Raw genomic sequence first — 17913 nt, forward strand, 5'->3', positions numbered from 1 at the left:
GCAGTGGCCACAGGACTGGAAAAGGTCAGTTTTCATTCCAATCCCAAAGAAAGGCAATGCCAAAGAATGCTCAAACTACCGCACAACTGCACTCATCTCATACGCTAGTAAAGTAATGCTCAAAATTCTCCAAGCCAGGCTTCAGGAATATGTGAACCATGAACTTCCTGATGTTCAAGCTGGTTTTAGAAAAGGCAGAGGAACCAGAGATCAAATTGCCAACATCTGCTGGATCATGGAAAAAGCAAGAGAGTTCCAAAAAAACATCTATTTCTGCTTTATTGACTATGCCAAAGCCTTTGACTGTGTGGATCACAATAAACTGTGGAAAATTCTGAAAGAGATGGGAATATCAGACCATCTGATCTGCCTCTTGAGAAATTTGTATGCAGGTCAGGAAGCAACAGTTAGAAGTGGACAGGGAACAACAGACTGGTTCCAAATAGGAAAAGGAGTATGTCAAGGCTGTATATTGTCACCTTGTTTATTTAACTTATATGCAGAGTACATCATGAGAAATGCTGGACTGGAAGAAACACAAACTGGAATCAAGATTGCCGGGAGAAATATCAATAACCTCAGATATGCAGATGACACCATCCTTATGGCAGAAAGTGAAGAGGAACTCAAAAGCCTCTTGATGAAAGTGAAAGTGGGGAGTGAAAAAGTTGGCTTAAAGCTCAACATTCAGAAAATGAAGATCATGGCATCCGGTCCCAACACTTCATGGGAAACAGATGGGGAAACAGTGGAAATAGTGTCAGACTTTATGTTTCTGGGCGCCAAAATCACTACAGATGGTAACTGTAGCCATGAAATTAAAAGACGCTTACTCCTTGGAAGGAAAGTTATGACCAACCTAGATAGCATATTCAAAAGCAGAGACATTACTTTGCCAACAAAGGTTCATCTAGTCAAGGCTATTGTTTTTCCTGTGGTCATGTATGGATGTGAGAGTTGGACTGTGAAGAAGGCTGAGCGCCGAAGAATTGATGCTTTTGAACTGTGGTGTTGGAGAAGACTCTTGAGAGTCCCTTGGACTGCAAGGAGATCCAACCAGTCCATTCTGAAGATCAGCCCTAGATCTGAAGGAATGATGCTAAAGCTGAAACTCCAGTACTTTGGCCGCCTCATGCGAAGAGTTGACTCATTGCAAAAGACTCTGATGCTGGGAGGGTTTGGGGGAAGAGGAGAAGGGGACGACAGAGGATGAGATGGCTGGATGGCATCACTGACTTGATGGACATGAGTCTCAGTGAACTCTGGGAGTTGGTGATGGACATGGAGGCCTGGCGTGCTGCGATTCATGGGGTCGCAAAGAGTCGGACACGACTGAGCGACCTACCTGATCTGATGTTTAGATAAGTATCATCAGAAGTCTTTACTCACAGACAGATGCAACTCCTCACTTCTAGAGTAGGAGTTTGAATTTAGGTTTTCAGTTTCCAGCTCTGTAATCTCTCCACTGTCTCTTTTATATTATGGTTCCTGCTGATCCTAGGGGAGAAGGCAATGGCAACCCACTCCAGTACTCTTGCCTGGAAAATCCCATGGATGGAGGAGCCTGGTAGGCTGCAATCCATGGGGTCGTGAAGAGTCGCACACAACTGAGCGACTTCACTTTTGACTTTCATGCATTGGAGAAGGAAATGGCAGCCCACTCCAGTGTTCTTGCCTGGAGAATCCCAGGGATGGGGGAGTCTGGTGGGCTGCCGTCTCTGGGGTCGCACAGAGTCGGACTCGACTGAAGCAACTTAGTAGCAGCAGCTTAGGATGCTAGAATTTGACTTGTTCCTTTTCCTAGCACCCATGAAATACAGCACTCAATATCAAGTTTAAGCATAAAAAAAAGGTAGTATCACATTTTAGATTTTAATTGGTTACCTCCATGCCCTAAGTAAAAAAACCAAATCAGCCAAAGGCTGTTTTTGGCATTTCTCACCAATCTTTTTCTTTTTTTAATGAGTTTCTTTTGCCTCCTGGCGCTCAGTAACCTTTGATATCTACCACTCAACCTCTATCTAGGTCTGCCCTTTCCTAAGGGCTTGAAAGTCTCAGTTACACTCTCTTCCACCTCTCCATACCAATCAAAGCTGATGTGATTAGAGGAGAAATGTAGATTTACTGTCAAGGAAGGAATTTTCGGAGATGTAAGTATCATTTTAAGAGAATATTTCCATTTCGTAAAAGGGACTTAAAAACCCAGTTGGATGCCTAAGATTGGAAATCACTGAAGAGTCATTAGTGAGTGAGAGGTCTCCTGGACACCCCCTTATCTAACCCAAGCAGCTACTTCTCTCCACACCTCAGCTCCTTGAACTTCCTCATGCACCCTCCACTTCCAGCCAGCACCGAGGCAACACAGCTTAAATCAAGGGATTTGGTGTGCAGTCCTAGAAAAGTACCAGAGACAGGGACAACAAGGAGTGGTTTTGAATAATTCTACACTTCCCAGGTGGTGGTGCTAGTAGTAAAGAACCCACCTGCCCATATAGGAGACAGAAAAGACAGGGTTCCATCCCTGGGTCAGGAAGATCCCCTGGAGAAGGGAATGGCAACCCACTCCAGTATTACTGCCTGGAGAATCCCACGGACAGAGGAAGCTGGCAGGCTACCGTCCATGGGGTCACAGAGTCGGACACAACTGAAGCGACTTGGCACACACATATGTTAAAAAAGTATTCTTAGTAGATATTTTATCTGTGTAACACACATTGGATAATTAAAAGCTTTTCATGTTTTAATGTATGTTTGGCATGCTATAAACTCTCCAATAAATGTTCTTCCTTGTACGTTCTCTTTTCTTATTTGCTGTCACGTTACTTGGCATAGAATACCTACTTCCTCTTTGACTTCATTCTACCATAGTCTTTACATTCCTTCCTTGCGCATATCAGTTCCCTTGTGCCTATCAAGTGGAAAAAAAAAAATGGAAATAAAAACAAAGCACACTCAAGCAAAGGCCTCAGATGTATGACTCATGGGCTAACTGGTCTTGAGCAAAGCATTTTTTTGTAACTTTAATATTTTTAATTAATTAATTAATTTTATTTTTCCATGCTGGCTTTTGGTTGCTGCACAGACTCTCTCTACTTGTGTTTAGACGAGACTACTCTTCACTGAGGTGCATCGGCTTCTCATTGCGGTGGCTTCTCCTGCTGCAGAACAGGGGCTCAGTAGTTGTGGGCTTAGTTGCCCCATGGCACGTGGGGTCTTTCCTGACCAGGAGTTGAACCCCTGTCCCCTGCACTGGGAGGCAGATTCTTTTGTTTTTCTTGCCGATTCAAAACCACTGGACCACTAGGGAGGTTCTTGGGCACAGCACTTACCATGGATTCCTTACCACGGTGAAGCAGACTCACCTTGGGAAGGTCCTTTTCAGTTCCAGGATTCTACAATTTAAGCCTGCGTTTAGACATATGTCATTCATCTTGGTGAGAACCTTGTGGGGAAGGTAAGTAATATTATCCCCATGTTGCAGATGAAGAAATGAGGGGTTGCATACCTGCCAGGTAGCAGTGTAAGGAACCAAAGCCAGGTATTAGCTGACTTTTATCTCTACACAGAAAGGTAAGGCACTACTTCCCAATACAAAGAGAAAACAGAGAAGGTCAAGTGGGTGGGATATTAAGGGTTACCTACCAATTAATAGACAGAAGCAGGGGTTTCACCCTCTTAAGATATGGGATTGTAATGTAGATATATCATACTGTATTAGCTTACAATGACTAAGGGAAATTATTACTATATTCCCCCAGAGTAACAAATCTGTTTTAGACCTTATAGTTGTTTAATATCACCTAGGGATGGAGGATCTTGCCACACAAGTTAAAAAGAAAAAGGAAAGCAGTTTATTAAAAATAATGTTTAACCTCTTCTTCATACCAAATAATGAATATTTGTTTTATGACTTAAGAAATGCTTGTGTTCTGATATATGTTGGTTCTCTATATTTTAGGGGATAATGTAAATTTTAGACGTATTTCTTTGTTGGTATCCTTGGCGTAATAGTACACGCTAATCAATAGAATATTCCCATTTATGAGTTTAAAATTATTATTCTATTAAGCAGGGGAAACAGAATATGGGCAGTGGCAATGACAGTGATTTCTTGCCCCAACTGTACCATCTTCAAGATTTATCACTCCTTTAGGGGCATGTGGAGAAGGCAGTAGCACCCCACTCCAGTACTCTTGCCTGGAAAATCCCATGGACAGAGGAGCCTCGTAGGCTGCAGTCCATGGGGTCGCTAAGAGTCGGGCACGACTGAGCGACTTCACTTTCACTTTTCACTTTCCTGCATTGGAGAAGGAAATGGCAACCCACTCCAGTGTTCTGCCTGGAGAATCCCAGGGACAGAGAAGCCTAGTGGGCTGCTGTCTATGGGGTCGCACAGAGTCAGACACGACTGAAGTGACTTAGCAGCAGCAGCAGCAGTAGGGGCATGTAGCTGGATGTGTAGAACCCTGAACTAGCAGTCAGATGAACAGATTTATTCCCGAGACATTTCACTGACTCACTCTGTGACCATGCGCTCATCAGTTGATTTCCCTCAAGTTCTCAGATCTTAAAAGTACTGCTGTTTCAGACTTCCCTGGTGCTCAGACAGTAAAGCATCTGCCTGCAATGCAGGAGACCTGGGTTTGATCTCTGCATAGAGAAGATCCCCTGGAGAAGGGAATGGCAACCCACTCCAGTATTCTTGCCTGGAGAATTCCATGGACAGAGAAGCCTGGTGGGCTATAGTCCATGGGGTCACAAACAGTCAGGCACAACTGAGTGACTAACACTTGTAATTCACTAACCTTTGAGAAACACTGTGAAAGAAGGTATAACTGTGTTTGTCTGAGTGTGTTACTCACTCAGTCGTGTCCAACTCTTTGCGACCACAGGGACTGCAGCCCACCAGGCTCCTTTGTCCATGGAATTCTCTAGGCAAGAATATTGGAGTGGATTGCCATTCCTTTCTCCAGGGGATCTTCCTGACCCAGGGATTGAACCTGGGTCTCCTGCCTTGCAGGCAGATTCTTTACCATCTGAGCCAACAGTAAGTAACTTGTAAAAAGGGTAAAAGGGTGAAAAAAGAAAATGTAAAAAGGGTAAGGGCAGAAAAGCTAAGACTTGAATCTTAGTCAACTATTTTTTTTTAGAGAATTTACTTTTTTTTTTAATTTTTTAAGAGAATTTTAATTTCACCATTTCTAAATGTTATCATGTGCTTCTTTTTCATGTGTAGGGAAAAGGGGACTGAAGAAAAAGAAGGGTTCATCTTCCCTTTTCCCACTCCAACCTCGTAAGTCTGATTCTGCTCTCTCATAATGACCCAGTTGAGTGTTATTCAGAATGTTAATGCACTTACACATTAAATGGAAGGAGGAATTCCTCATTTTTGAGAAAGGGGAAAACCCCACATATTTCAAAATTCTCTTCAGAGCTTGCTTCACTGCTTCCATTCGTTCACAATTGCTGAACTGCTCTTCTCCAAGGACACAAAGACAGTGAAGATATGGTGTGAGACTAAGAGCCCACAGATGAAAGGCACTCGATACTTAAACAATTAGCACACTACAGGTCTGTGAGTGTGAAGTGAAAGAAGACAGCGTAGAGGAGATAGGAGCATCTTAAAAGAGGCCAAAAAGTGCTTTATCAGTTAACCTTGCTGCACCATGGAGGCAAGAAAAAAAGGTCATTTTCTAGACACTGTAAGTTTTATAGTAATGTTTGTTTTAATGAATATTTAATCAAGCTGATTGTACACCAGGCAGTGTGCCAGGCAGCAGCAAAGTCTATAAAGGCATCAGTTTGGTAGTTGGCTAGATAAAATTACAACTCCATTTCTGGCTATAGGTATGACCTTGGGCAAGTTGGCTGACCTCTCAAAATCTGTTTCTTCATTTAGAGAATGGAGATTGTAGATAAAAGGGTCTATACCTCACAAGGTTGTATGAAGATTAAATGAGAAAATACACATAAAGACTCAGCCCAGTCTTTGGCACCTTCTAAGATGGTAAGTGTTCAGTAAATACTGGCTATTATTGAGTAATCTATATATAGTTTCTCACTGAAGTCTTGCAACAATCCAGTGGACAGGCATTCTTAAAATCAGGTCAATACAAAGAGGACTGAGGATATAGAGCACAGGAGATGCTAGGAAGGTAGGTTCCAAACCATAAAAGACAGTGTGTGTAACATAAGGACTCGGAACATATGTAGCAGGCAATGGTAAATCTTAAGAGGATTTTTAAAAGAGAGAACCAATCAGTCCCATTAATACGTTTCAGAAAGATCATTAAGATGGTAGTGTGGATAATGGATTGGAAGGGCATGAAGAAAGAAAAGAAGGTTAGAAGTCCAGTTAGGAATTCCTTGTAATCAAGTACTCTGAGATATAGTAGTATGGGAAATTCCCAATGCAACACTACAGAGCTTCAGAAAAAAATAGCTGGCAGATCCCCTGCCCCTCCAATCTGTACCTCTTCCTACATCCTGTCATGACAGAAGCTTTAGGACTTGCCTTACAGCTAACGTTTTCAGCTATGAATTGCACCAGCATTCTTTTCAAATTGGTCGTCTTTGTTAGTAAGTGGCATGAAGCTTAATCACCTCTGAAAAGACAGCAAGTAAGTCCCTTGCTGGTACTGGAAGAACCAAGTATCAGTGCGATTGTTCCTTGACTGCAGGGGAAAAGTAGACAAGAAGCTCTAAAAACACTTGGGTAGTTTGCTAGCTTTATCATTTTTGTCATCTTCATATGTTGGTTATGTTATCATTATCAGTTTCCTGTATTGATTCAATAGTAGTAAATCATCCACAGTAGGAAAGGTGATACAAAATATAAACAGAATATCTCACTTTGTATTGATTTACCATCACATACCTAATGTTTTATTTTTTCTATTTCAAAAAGCCTATTTTCTATATTTAATGTTCCTGCTGGGAACAGCAGTCCCTTTTCACTATTTTTGCTTAAAATTATCAACGGTAAAATATATGCTTTGAAAGACAAAGGAAAGTAAGGGAAGATTAAAACATGTTGATGGCCAGTCTTCTCTCAACAAAACTGAAGCTAGTTCATAAGGACTGCTATCTTGATTATGGACCAGTGTCTGAATATATACTTTGAGAAATGTATGAGAAACCAAGTTTTGAAATACCACCTTTTCTATCCTGAAGTCTTCCCTTTCTGCTTGTGCTCTGATCCAGTTTTTATTAACAAGACATGTTTTCTCAGAGTTGCCACAATTTCAATTGTTTGCATAACATGTACATGTACCTTAAGATAAATGTGGTTGCTGACTTGAAAGGTTAACTGTATAGAAAAAAAAGAGTCAAGACCTTGAGGAAAATAAGGCTCTGGACATTTTCTGTTTTTCAGGATTTGCAATTTTGAAATGATAAAATATATGTGCTATCCCTTAAGCTACAGAGTACATTAAAAATTAAGCTGCCTCTAAAATGTATTATTATATATATTACAAATTGACTTTAAATATTTATATATTTAAAACTAGAAACTGTAAATGTCTTGAAGAATTACATTATGGAGTAAATTAAACTATGGACTATTTAATAATTTTGAAACTGAGAAAAAGTATCTCAACAATAGTGAATAATAACCTGGAGATAGTTTCTTCAAGTTTAAGATTTAGTGGTGGTTGTTTTGATTATTACAAAAATGTATGATGTTAAATCAGGAAATCAACCTTAAGACTTGAAAGAGAAAGTATAGGGAAAAAAGCCATCCTTAAATGAAATATTTATCTGAAGCTTTAAAAACACGTAGGATTTTTTAAAAACTAAGAAAAGTGAGATGCTTTTAAAGTAAAAAAAAATATATTGTTAAGAGTTAATCATCCACACAGATAAGGTGTTAAGAAACCAAAGACCAAAGGAGAAATAAATAAACTAATTTAAAAATATGAAAAAGGACTGAATTAAAAGAGAAAAGTCACCAAACTTCAATCAAGGCCATGTCTTACAGAGAATTACATTTGTAGAAATACAAATGAAAATATAAATATAATAAGCAAGAAACAGGAAATACTATTTAAAAATATAATAAATCCACAAAAGTGAAAAGGGTTTTCTTAGCTAATAGACCAAGACAATAAATATCATACGTCTACATGATAACTTAAATGATAACTTAATTTTAAAAATTAAAAAAAAGAATATGAGGTTAAGTGTACAACCCTGACTTGCCTCTAATAAGCAAGCTTAATAGCTCCAGCCCTGAGATATTTCTAATATGCCCAGATTGCATTTAAGGCAGATTCTTTACCATCTGAGCCACATGGAAAGCCTTGTTTTGTTTTTTTTTTCCATTTTTAAAATTCTTTTTTGCCTTGAAAGAACTTATGCTATAAAACACATACACACACACACAGAGGCTATTAGAGCAAACTGAGATTACCTTTTCTTTGATTCATTGTAGGAACTCCTTTGTTCCTCTTTTTTCAGCAATGAGCAAGCAGGCTTTAGTTATATACCAAAGCCCCAAGTTCATTTTAACTCTAGGTTAAAAGACAGATTTGACTCTTGGACAACTTTGATGATGCATGGGGAATCATATGACCTACATCTGTGTAACTGGGGGAAGGGCTGCTTTGTAGGCCTTATGTTATGCAACATTTTTATACCACAGTTTCCTTCTCTGTAAAATAGAAATAAAGTTAGTCCTGCCTACTTCATGAAGTTTTCCTCAGGGCTCAGATGGTAGAGTCTGCCTGCAATGTAGGAGATCTGGGTTTGATCCCTGCGTCGGGAAGATCCTCTGAAGAAGGAAATAGCAACCCACTCTAGTATTCTTGCCTGGGAAATCCCATGGACAGAGGAGCCTGGTGGGCTGCATCCCATGGGGTCGCTAAGAGTCAGACACAACTGAGCGACAAACACACACACACTTCATGAGGATGTTAAGGAATTTTAAGTAAAATGAGAATGCATGTAAAGGTTTTTACAAATGATGCAGTGCAGAGAAAATTCCAGTTATTTTCTACTACTGATAGAAATAGTAGTGGATTTATACTTGAGACACACTTAAAGAAGAAAAACAATTCCAATGCTCTTAGGCTTAAATGAACATCAATTATGACTGTACATTATGTCACTGGCTGACTCTGAGACCTCATCCTGGACTATTACTACTTTGTCCAGTTGTACTTTTTCCGTTCTGTGAACAAACCAAGTTTGTTTTCATCTTCCAACCTTTATATTTACAATCTCTCTACCTGGTTAGTGTATGGCTTCTCACCATATGGGTTTCAACTCTAATGACACCTTCTCAGAGATGCCCCCCATCATTATCCAAGCTAATCCCACTGCTGCCCCACCCTACTACAGTCTCATGTGATCACATAACTCTAAATTTTTCCTATTATTAATATTTTCTTCCTAACACTATTTAAATATCTTGCCTGCTTTTCACTTGTTTGTGGAGAAATCACCACCATGGAAGGGCATAGTGTCCTTTTTACAGACACCCTGAGTAACAACTTAGCAGTCTGTCACTAAGCTAGACGGGACTGCCAGCACTTGGATGACAGTCAGAAGTTCACAGCGACCTTGTCAAATCAAAGAAATGATCAGCTGGAAACCTGACTTCCCAGAGGAGCAAGGTGGGTAGGGAAGGATGTGCAATTGGTAATTTTCCAAATGATGCATTAAGATAAGTAATGATATATCCTTTTACTAATTAAATTCAATATGTATTTACACAAGCTTCAGATAACTTGATTTGTCTGTAATTTCTATTTAGCAGCATATGTAATGCTGTTTTAAAGTAGTCTCTCTCACTTAGTCCAGTCATCTAAAGCAAAACTGTGACGTGTCACATTTACTGCTGGCATTCCCCAACCTCCTCTTTCATAAAGTGTTTCCTGACTCTTGAGATATTTAATCCCCTTTCACTCCCAGGTGGCACTAGTGATAAAGAACTCGCCTGCCAAGGCAGGGGATGGAAGCGATGACTGTTCGATTCCTGGGTCTGGAAGATCCCCTGGAGGAGAGCACAGCAACCCACTCCAGTATTCTTGCCTGGAGAATCCCATGGACAGAGGGGGCTGATGAGCTACAGTCCATGAGGTTGCAAAGAGTTCGACACAACTGAAGTGACTTAGCATACATGCACGCACTCACTATTTACACACCTGCCCCACAACTCTCCAAGGCCCGGCTTTCAGCTGTCAGCAGATCTCTATTTGCTGTTTCATCTAAATTCCAATTCAGAAGTAGACATAACCCAACTGTGACACTCTACGAAATGCATAATTATAACTGTCTGCATATATGTCTGTCCTTCTCATTAAATTCTACTTGTCTTACCAAATACAGAGCTCTAGCACTTATTTATTATAGAACACAGTAGACATTCAATAAATGCTTTCATTTTGTATTTTTCCAGAGTGTTGCTTTTTCTTTTTAACATTGCCCATATGTTACTTTATTATTACTACTAGAACATAAACATGAGTGGGACTGGAGTCATTTGTTTATACACTTTTCCATGTTAAAAACTTACACCTTCTTTTTAGGGAAAAAAAAAAAAAAGTCAAAGAAAGATGGAGGAAAGAGGCTTTGTTATGTCTGGCCATGCCAGGTCAGACACTCGCAATTTTCCCCTTAACTGGAAGAAAAACAAATTGCAGAAAATCCCAGAGAATAGTTGAATCTATATATAGTCCTATTTTTCCAATTGATCTACTCAGTGATTTAAACAAGGAGTGGTCTGAACATAGACTCCAAAATCAAGTCTTGGATTTGAATCCCGATTCTGACCCTTAGCTTGCTTGACTTCAGGCATTTTCTTAATCATTCTGCGATTTCACTTCCTTGTTTATAATATGGGGGTAATAATTATACCTAATGAACAGGGTTGATATCTGAAGATACGGTCAACAAATATTTGAGGATATATTATTACACACTAGACTCTGTTCTTGGTATAAAAGAAAGAATATGAAAAAAAAAGACAAAAAAAATTCTTCTTCACAGGGTTTGCATTCCAGTTAGTAAGATAAATATCAACACACATATTTGTTACTGATAAGTGCTAAGGAGGAAAAAAAAAAAAAACAACAACACAGAGAAGACAGGTATGAAATGTGGCGGGGCTGGAGGGTTTTAAGTTTTAGATAAGGTGGCCAGGGAAAGTCACATTGAAAAGTTATAACTCCTGAAAAAAGGCTAAAGAACATGAGGGAGCTGGCTATATGAGCCTCTATAGGAAGAGCCTCCAAGGCTCAGACTTGTCCAACTCTTTGACACTCTGTAGACTGTACCCTGCCAGGCTCCTTAATCTGTGGGATTTTCCACTGGAGTGGGTTGCCATTTTGTCTTCCAGGAAATCTTTCTGATCCAGGGATCAACCTGCATCTTCCATCTTTCCTGCATTTGCAGGTGGATTCTTTACCACTGAGCCACCTGGGAATCTCCAAGACAAAGGGAACAGCAACTGAAAAAGCCGTGTGAAAGAAACGAGCATGTCTGGTGGGTTCAAGGAACAGCGAAGGTAGGTGGAATGCAGCGGCACTGAAGGAAACAAGCGCTGTGTGTGCGCGCACGCGCTCAGGTGGGGATGACCAGTTAAGACTGCACCATGATGAGAACTTCAGCTTGGCTTTCACTCTGAGAGAGAGGAGCCCCTGAAGAGGTTTGGGCATAGGAGAGAGACAATGAGATTCACACAGTGAGATTCCTGGTACCACATATCTCCACCTGCCTTCCTGAAAGCTGACGGGTAGAGGGGTGGTGCGGAAAGCAGCAGAGGCAGGGGGACCAGTCAGGAGGCCGTTTCCATAACGCAGCTGAAAGATTAAGGTATTTGGACCCAGAAGGGAGTAGCACAGGTGGCTAAGAGCTGGGCAGATTCTGGATTTATTTTGAGAATAGAGCCAGCTGAATCTCAGGGATGATCAGAGTAGAAGAGGAAAAAGAAGAGTCTTAAAAATGCAGCAGTGTCTCTGGTCTGAACAACTAGAAAAATGGTGCATCCATGAACTTCCAGGAGTTAATACATGCTTGATGCATGATTTATATAACTTTGCTAAAATGTGTTAAGATGTTAATGAATTAATATGGGTAAACCACTTAGTATAGTACTTAATATTAAGTCCATCCAATATAAGTGTTAAATGTTAACTATTAATAAGTTGAGATGGGAAGTGTTTTAACCCCCAATATATTATTAGATGAGAAAATGTTCACAGTAGAAAACTTTTGGCTTTTGAAAATAAAGTGACTGAAATGAGATAATGACAGACTCTCCATTGGAAGCTTAAGTGTAGAAGATAAACAGGATTTTCAAATGACCACAATTCCCTCTCCTTCAATTCCCCTTTTCACCTGCACATGCCTTTAATATAGTATTTGTCTTTTTTACTCTAGCTCTTGAAAGTATCCCTATCTTCAAAAGCAACGCATGCACAAAGCATATTTCTCTTCCAAAAAAAAAATTGTGTTTTATACTTACTATAGCAATGAAATTTATATTCAACAATACTATTTTAACTGACGTGGAAGTATCCTGTATTTTGAAGATACAGCAATGACATTTATTTTTGATTGTTATTTTATTTTCTTGAAACTGTGAAAGCCAATACAATGAAATATAAGTATTAAAGAATGCTCAAATACATACAAATATCCTAACCAGCTTTTTTTAAAAAGCACTTTTGGTTTCTATGTTTTTCTGTAGAATTCATTTTTCATTGGCAAATTGTAAGATGAAATTTCAAGCTGAAAATATCTGAAATCTTCTTGATGGCAGAAAAAGGGTCCTGATGATGGAAATAACTATGTGACTTATCTGATTTGATTCAATCAATTTAGCATCATTTCTCTTTTGTGAATATCTGGGACCAGGGAGTATTATTACTTACAGAATTTTTTCCCAGTGGGCATTAACTTACACCATGACTTTCTGTGGGAAATAAGACTCTACTAAAATGTATGTTCATGTGCCTATTCTGTTTAAGTCTTTATGTATAACAGGGCTTGGTAAATAAATAACATTGGGGACCCAATAAATAGACAATAAGTTTTGGTTGCTTCAACCAGACCAAGCAATCAATTCAAACACAGAAAAAACAATAATTTCTGGCCATCTCCCCACCACTCCATTCCACCATGTCTTCCTCCGTTAGACAAAACTTTGTCATATAATGATTCCAAAATACACTGTTAAACACCCTTATGTTATTTTTTCGAAGTCTTACTGTAATTTACAGATCGATATGACTCTTAAATGGAAGGAACAAAGATAGGAAAGGAATTGGGGAATCTAAGTACCATCTTTTATTTTTAATGCCACAGAGGTGCTGTGGGCTGTGGTTCTGCTAATTCAATAAAGGACACAAGCTTTCAGAGACTGGCATGCATTCAGCACTGGGATTCAAGACAGCTTTGGACTCGAAAGCTGGAAGTTCTCTGAAGAGAGATTTCACAGTTCTTCTTACAATTTAGTCAATGAGTTAATGGGTCACATCATCATTTCCAGTGATAATTAAAATGCAGAATTTACTCTCTTTAATTTGGGATGAATTTTATAATTTCTTCTTTCCTCCAATAGTCTGATTTTTAATGTTGATGCTACAGTTGATAGTTGAACAGTACTTCATAGTTTATCAAGTGCTGTCATACACATTTCATATTCAATATTTTACTGGTCCAATATTTTTTTACAAATTGTCCTAACAATCTCATGATGAAGAACTTATTCATTATTTCTATTCTTTGAATATGTAATTTGAAACTCTAAGAACAATTATTAATCACTAAGTACATATAGTTTAAATGAGTAGAACCATAACTTGAACCACATCAGTACTGTTAAATATTGGTAATTATCTTACTAATAAAATTCTGGGAGTATCTTCAGAGGTTTTCAGTCAAGGCAGTTGGTCCAAGAGCAAGTAGAACCACAAGGAATTAGAGTGGAGGAAAGTAGTGAGAAGTGACCCAAGTTAGTCATGGATAAGCAACATAGCAGAAAGAGAATACTATTACAGAGTTTAAATGTGAAATGCATAGCATTTAGCATATAATACAAGTAATGTATTTATCTAAAGTTTTTACTCACGTATTTCATCAAGATTGCATTGATTATAAGATGCACCACTGAGAGAGAAAAAGGCAAAATCCTGTCAATTAAACCACAACACACCACTAATCATAAGACACTTTCAGATTTTAAAAAGTTAAAATGTGAAAAAAGGTATGTCTTAGAAGCCAGGAAATATAGTGCCGGTAACAGCAGAGGGTATGGAAATTCTCAAAATCAGTCATAATACAATCTAACTAGACAATCAATAAACATTTATTAAGTGCCTTTCGATGGGTATAAAGAAGCAAAATGCGTAATCTAGGCGAAGAGGCTTAAGTGCCACGTATAAAATATTAATTGCTGTCTTTCAGTCTTACAGTGATGGCCACTGGTTGGAGAAAACAAATCTGCTTGTGCAACAAAGATGCCTGGGTGTGCAACTGCCAGGGGGATATGATATATAGGAGGGAGGAAGAGAGGAATAAAGAAGAGGAAGCAACTGGGGGAGGGGAGGATGGCTTGGAGGACAGGTAGGAGGAATGGAAGGCGGGGTCCAACCCAACCCAGAGCTTCACTGAAATTCAGGAGTGGCCAGAATCCTGTGCGCATGGATCTCCTAATCTTATAAAATATAATCACTGGGCTGTATGTGAAATGATTCTTAAAAACAACAGCTTTGAAAAAGGGCTTCACACACTTTTGTTACATCTATAGTCTAAAGGTTTTTCCATTCTTGTATATTTTTTAAATCTCAAAGATTGAAAACTTAGACACTTTGGATACCTCTCAAATTTGAGCTGAATGTAATTGTTTAAACACTGGGTGTTGCTTGGAAATTACATTTTGCTATGACTGGTTATCTGGAGAAGGCAATGGCAAGCCACTCCAGTACTCTTGCCTAGAAAATCCCATGGACCGAGGAGCCTGGTAGGCTGCAGTCCACGGGGTCGCTAAGAGTCGGACACGACTGAGACACTTCACTTTCACTTTTCACTTTCCTGCATTGGAGAAAGAAATGGCAACCCACTCCAGTGCTCTTGCCTGGAGAATCCCAGGGATGGGGAAGCCTGGTGGGCTGCCGTCTATGGGGTCGCACAGAGTCGGACACGACTGATGTGACTTAGCAGCAGCAGCAGCATGACTGGTTATCAACCTGTTTGATGACTTAAAAGTTTTAGATTCTGTGATTAAAATGAAAAGTTGTTTGGGCTAAAGCCAATCATCTAAATATCTAACTTGGGCATTTTGCATATTATTGATATTATGATTACCAGCACTGAATCTGTGTGCTAAATTGGAAAAATGAAATTAGATTGTTTATTTCTAATTAAAAACATTTCTTTTTCTGCAAAGATATTACATAATTTACCCTGTATTGTGAAATAATTGCTTTTGAAATTAACCAAATAAAAAGAAAAACATTCAACCTTTTAACTGGGCATTATGCTCATAAATTTATCACTAATTTGAAAGGGCATATCCCACAGCACTCTGATATTGTTACACAGTTGTTTGTGATTGAGGAAAAACTAACCTGGTAATAGTATTTACTTCTTTTGAAAAGAAAAAATAAAATAATAATGCAGAACAATTTCATTTTTAAAAGTCAATAATGAATTCCATCTGCTGTATGCCATTAAAAACAAAGAGGTTACTCACATGCCTCAGATCTTTTTAGGTCTTTGTTCCTTCCATTGAAAAGCATAGGCCAACCCCTCAATAATAAAGTTATTTTGACTTGTCTGACAAAAACTTAAAACAAAAAAATCAAAAACTTATCAATTTCCCTCCACATTTCAGTGGAGCCTAGAGGACTTGAAATAACATGTTAAAGAAAAACAAAGGCATTTAAGCAAACTTTTAAGAGAATGGTTAGGAGAATCTAAAGAAATGCATACCAGTCTCTGAAACTCAGAGCACAGTGGTGATAAAAACATAAGCATATGACTTAATCACGATCATTACCCTAGCTGTGCACAAACTGTCAGTTTGGGGCAAGAGAAGGTAATATGGAAAAGATAGACAAATATGACAAATGACAAATTGACAAATATGACAAATGACAAATTGACAAATATGACAAATGATTTCCTGTGAATGCACTAAAAAAAAAAAAAAAACCACCAATGACATATTCAAATGGCCACTGGACATGAAAACAGACTTAAAATCACTATGTTTGAATCTATTTCTGGGAGTGCCTCCATATAGAATCACGGCAGCCGCACCTACAGAAAATCACAGACAAATAATGAACATGCAGAGAAAGTCTTTTTTTATATCCTCTATTCAGATTAGTATTTTAACAGAGTCACTCCCTCCTGGTAACTCCCAACAAACATTCCCTTTCTGGAGGTAGCAGCCAACAGAACCGCAGGGCTCATCTGGATTTGGAAAATAGAACAAAGTCATCCTTCTCTGACCTTCTAAAATGACTGGTTTAAAGCTGAGAGCACTCACACATACCTTTGCGTAGGCAGAGCATTTCTGAGGTCCTCCCTTCAAACCCTATTCAGCCAGCAGTGAGCTGCTCTCAGGAAGAGAGGACGGGATTTTGGTTCCTGTGCTTCCTCAGGTAATACAACACTTCCTTCCTGGGAGAGACTGCCCTCTCCTCCAGGCCCTGACCTCTGGTGGCAGTGTTCAAGACTCAGATTCAGAGGTTTCTGCACACAGGAAACCCACTGCATCCGCTTTCTGACTGCAGCCTCATTCTTGGTTCACTGAACACTCTGGAAACAGTGCCAGTATGCTCTGCCTAGTAAGTTACTAAGTGGACCCTCTAAAGTCTCTCATAGAGTGAGAGAACAGAACTCAGTATCTAACTTCTGTACTCTTCTTATCTTAAAGTAAATCAATGCACAGCAAATCTCTGTTATTTAGTCCTAACAGTACTGACATTCAGCAGATCTGATAAGGCTGGGTCCTAACCTGGTTGGTGTTTTATATCCTTGCTGTTGTTTAGTGACTAAGTCATGTTCAACTCTTTTGCAACCTCCATGAATCGTAGCCCACCAGACTCCTTGGTCCATGAGATTTCCCAGCCAAGAATACTGGAGTGGGTTGCCATTTCCTTCTCCAGGGGATCTTCCTGACCCATGGATCAAACCTGCGTTTCCTGCATTGGCAGGCAGATTCTTCACCACTGAACCACCAGGGAAGCCCCAATATTTATACCTTTACAAATATTTAAATATGTTATTAGTTGATGAGCTAATAATCCAAACATAAGTGTGATTTTTTTTCCTCCAGAACCTCCATCTGCATTGTCATGATATAGTGCACATTGCTTTGCATTACAGTTATTTCCTTCTGTGTTTTCTCCCTGATGGGACAAGGAGAGAGTACATCATACTAGTAACAGTTCTGCAACTTAGCAAGTGAATGAATGGATAAGAGTCGTAATAATCCCCTTTCCTACCTGCCCCCAACCCCTCTTTAATTCACATTCTGTGTTATCCTTTAAAAGCAGATGGCACCATCCACTGCCTGCTCTATAGACTCCCCGTCCATATACTTAATCTAGAGAAGGTTTTGGTGGATGTTTCCCTTACATTTCCCTTATATTTTTCATGAAATCCTTCAATGGCAGCTCACTGGGATATAAACATATGATAACACTGTACTTTATTTGACAGGTAGGGATGAAAATCATCAGATAGAGAAAATGTCAGCTTAGTAGATAAAGATCCAAGGTCTACTGTCTGCCACAATAGGTGGGTTTCAGGGGCAAGTTAAAAAAGATCTACATGTCACTGAAAACTGTCTGCAGAGTTAGTACATTGTAATGAACAGACAATGATTATAAAGACAACGGAGTTCATGAATACCACCAAATTCACAACATTGTCATTTCTGTGTAATATAGTAAG

The 17913-nt window shown here is 39.1% G+C and overlaps 1 protein-coding gene and 1 long non-coding RNA gene across 6 annotated transcripts in view; one reads left to right on the plus strand and one right to left on the minus strand.

Moving 5' to 3' along the window:
• The window catches only part of OXR1 (oxidation resistance 1), a 549175-nt gene that overhangs the window by 138749 nt on the left and 392513 nt on the right, over positions 1-17913 (minus strand). The window lies entirely within an intron of this gene.
• LOC133260634 (uncharacterized) lies at positions 1178-10393 on the plus strand. Its single transcript, XR_009740903.1, has 4 exons — positions 1178-5047; positions 5237-5293; positions 5900-6007; positions 9916-10393. It is a non-coding gene; the product is annotated as an uncharacterized LOC133260634 (long non-coding RNA).

The sequence above is a fragment of the Bos javanicus genome, chromosome 14 (assembly GCF_032452875.1).
Source record: "Bos javanicus breed banteng chromosome 14, ARS-OSU_banteng_1.0, whole genome shotgun sequence".
In the NCBI taxonomy this organism is placed as follows: Eukaryota; Metazoa; Chordata; class Mammalia; order Artiodactyla; family Bovidae; genus Bos; species Bos javanicus.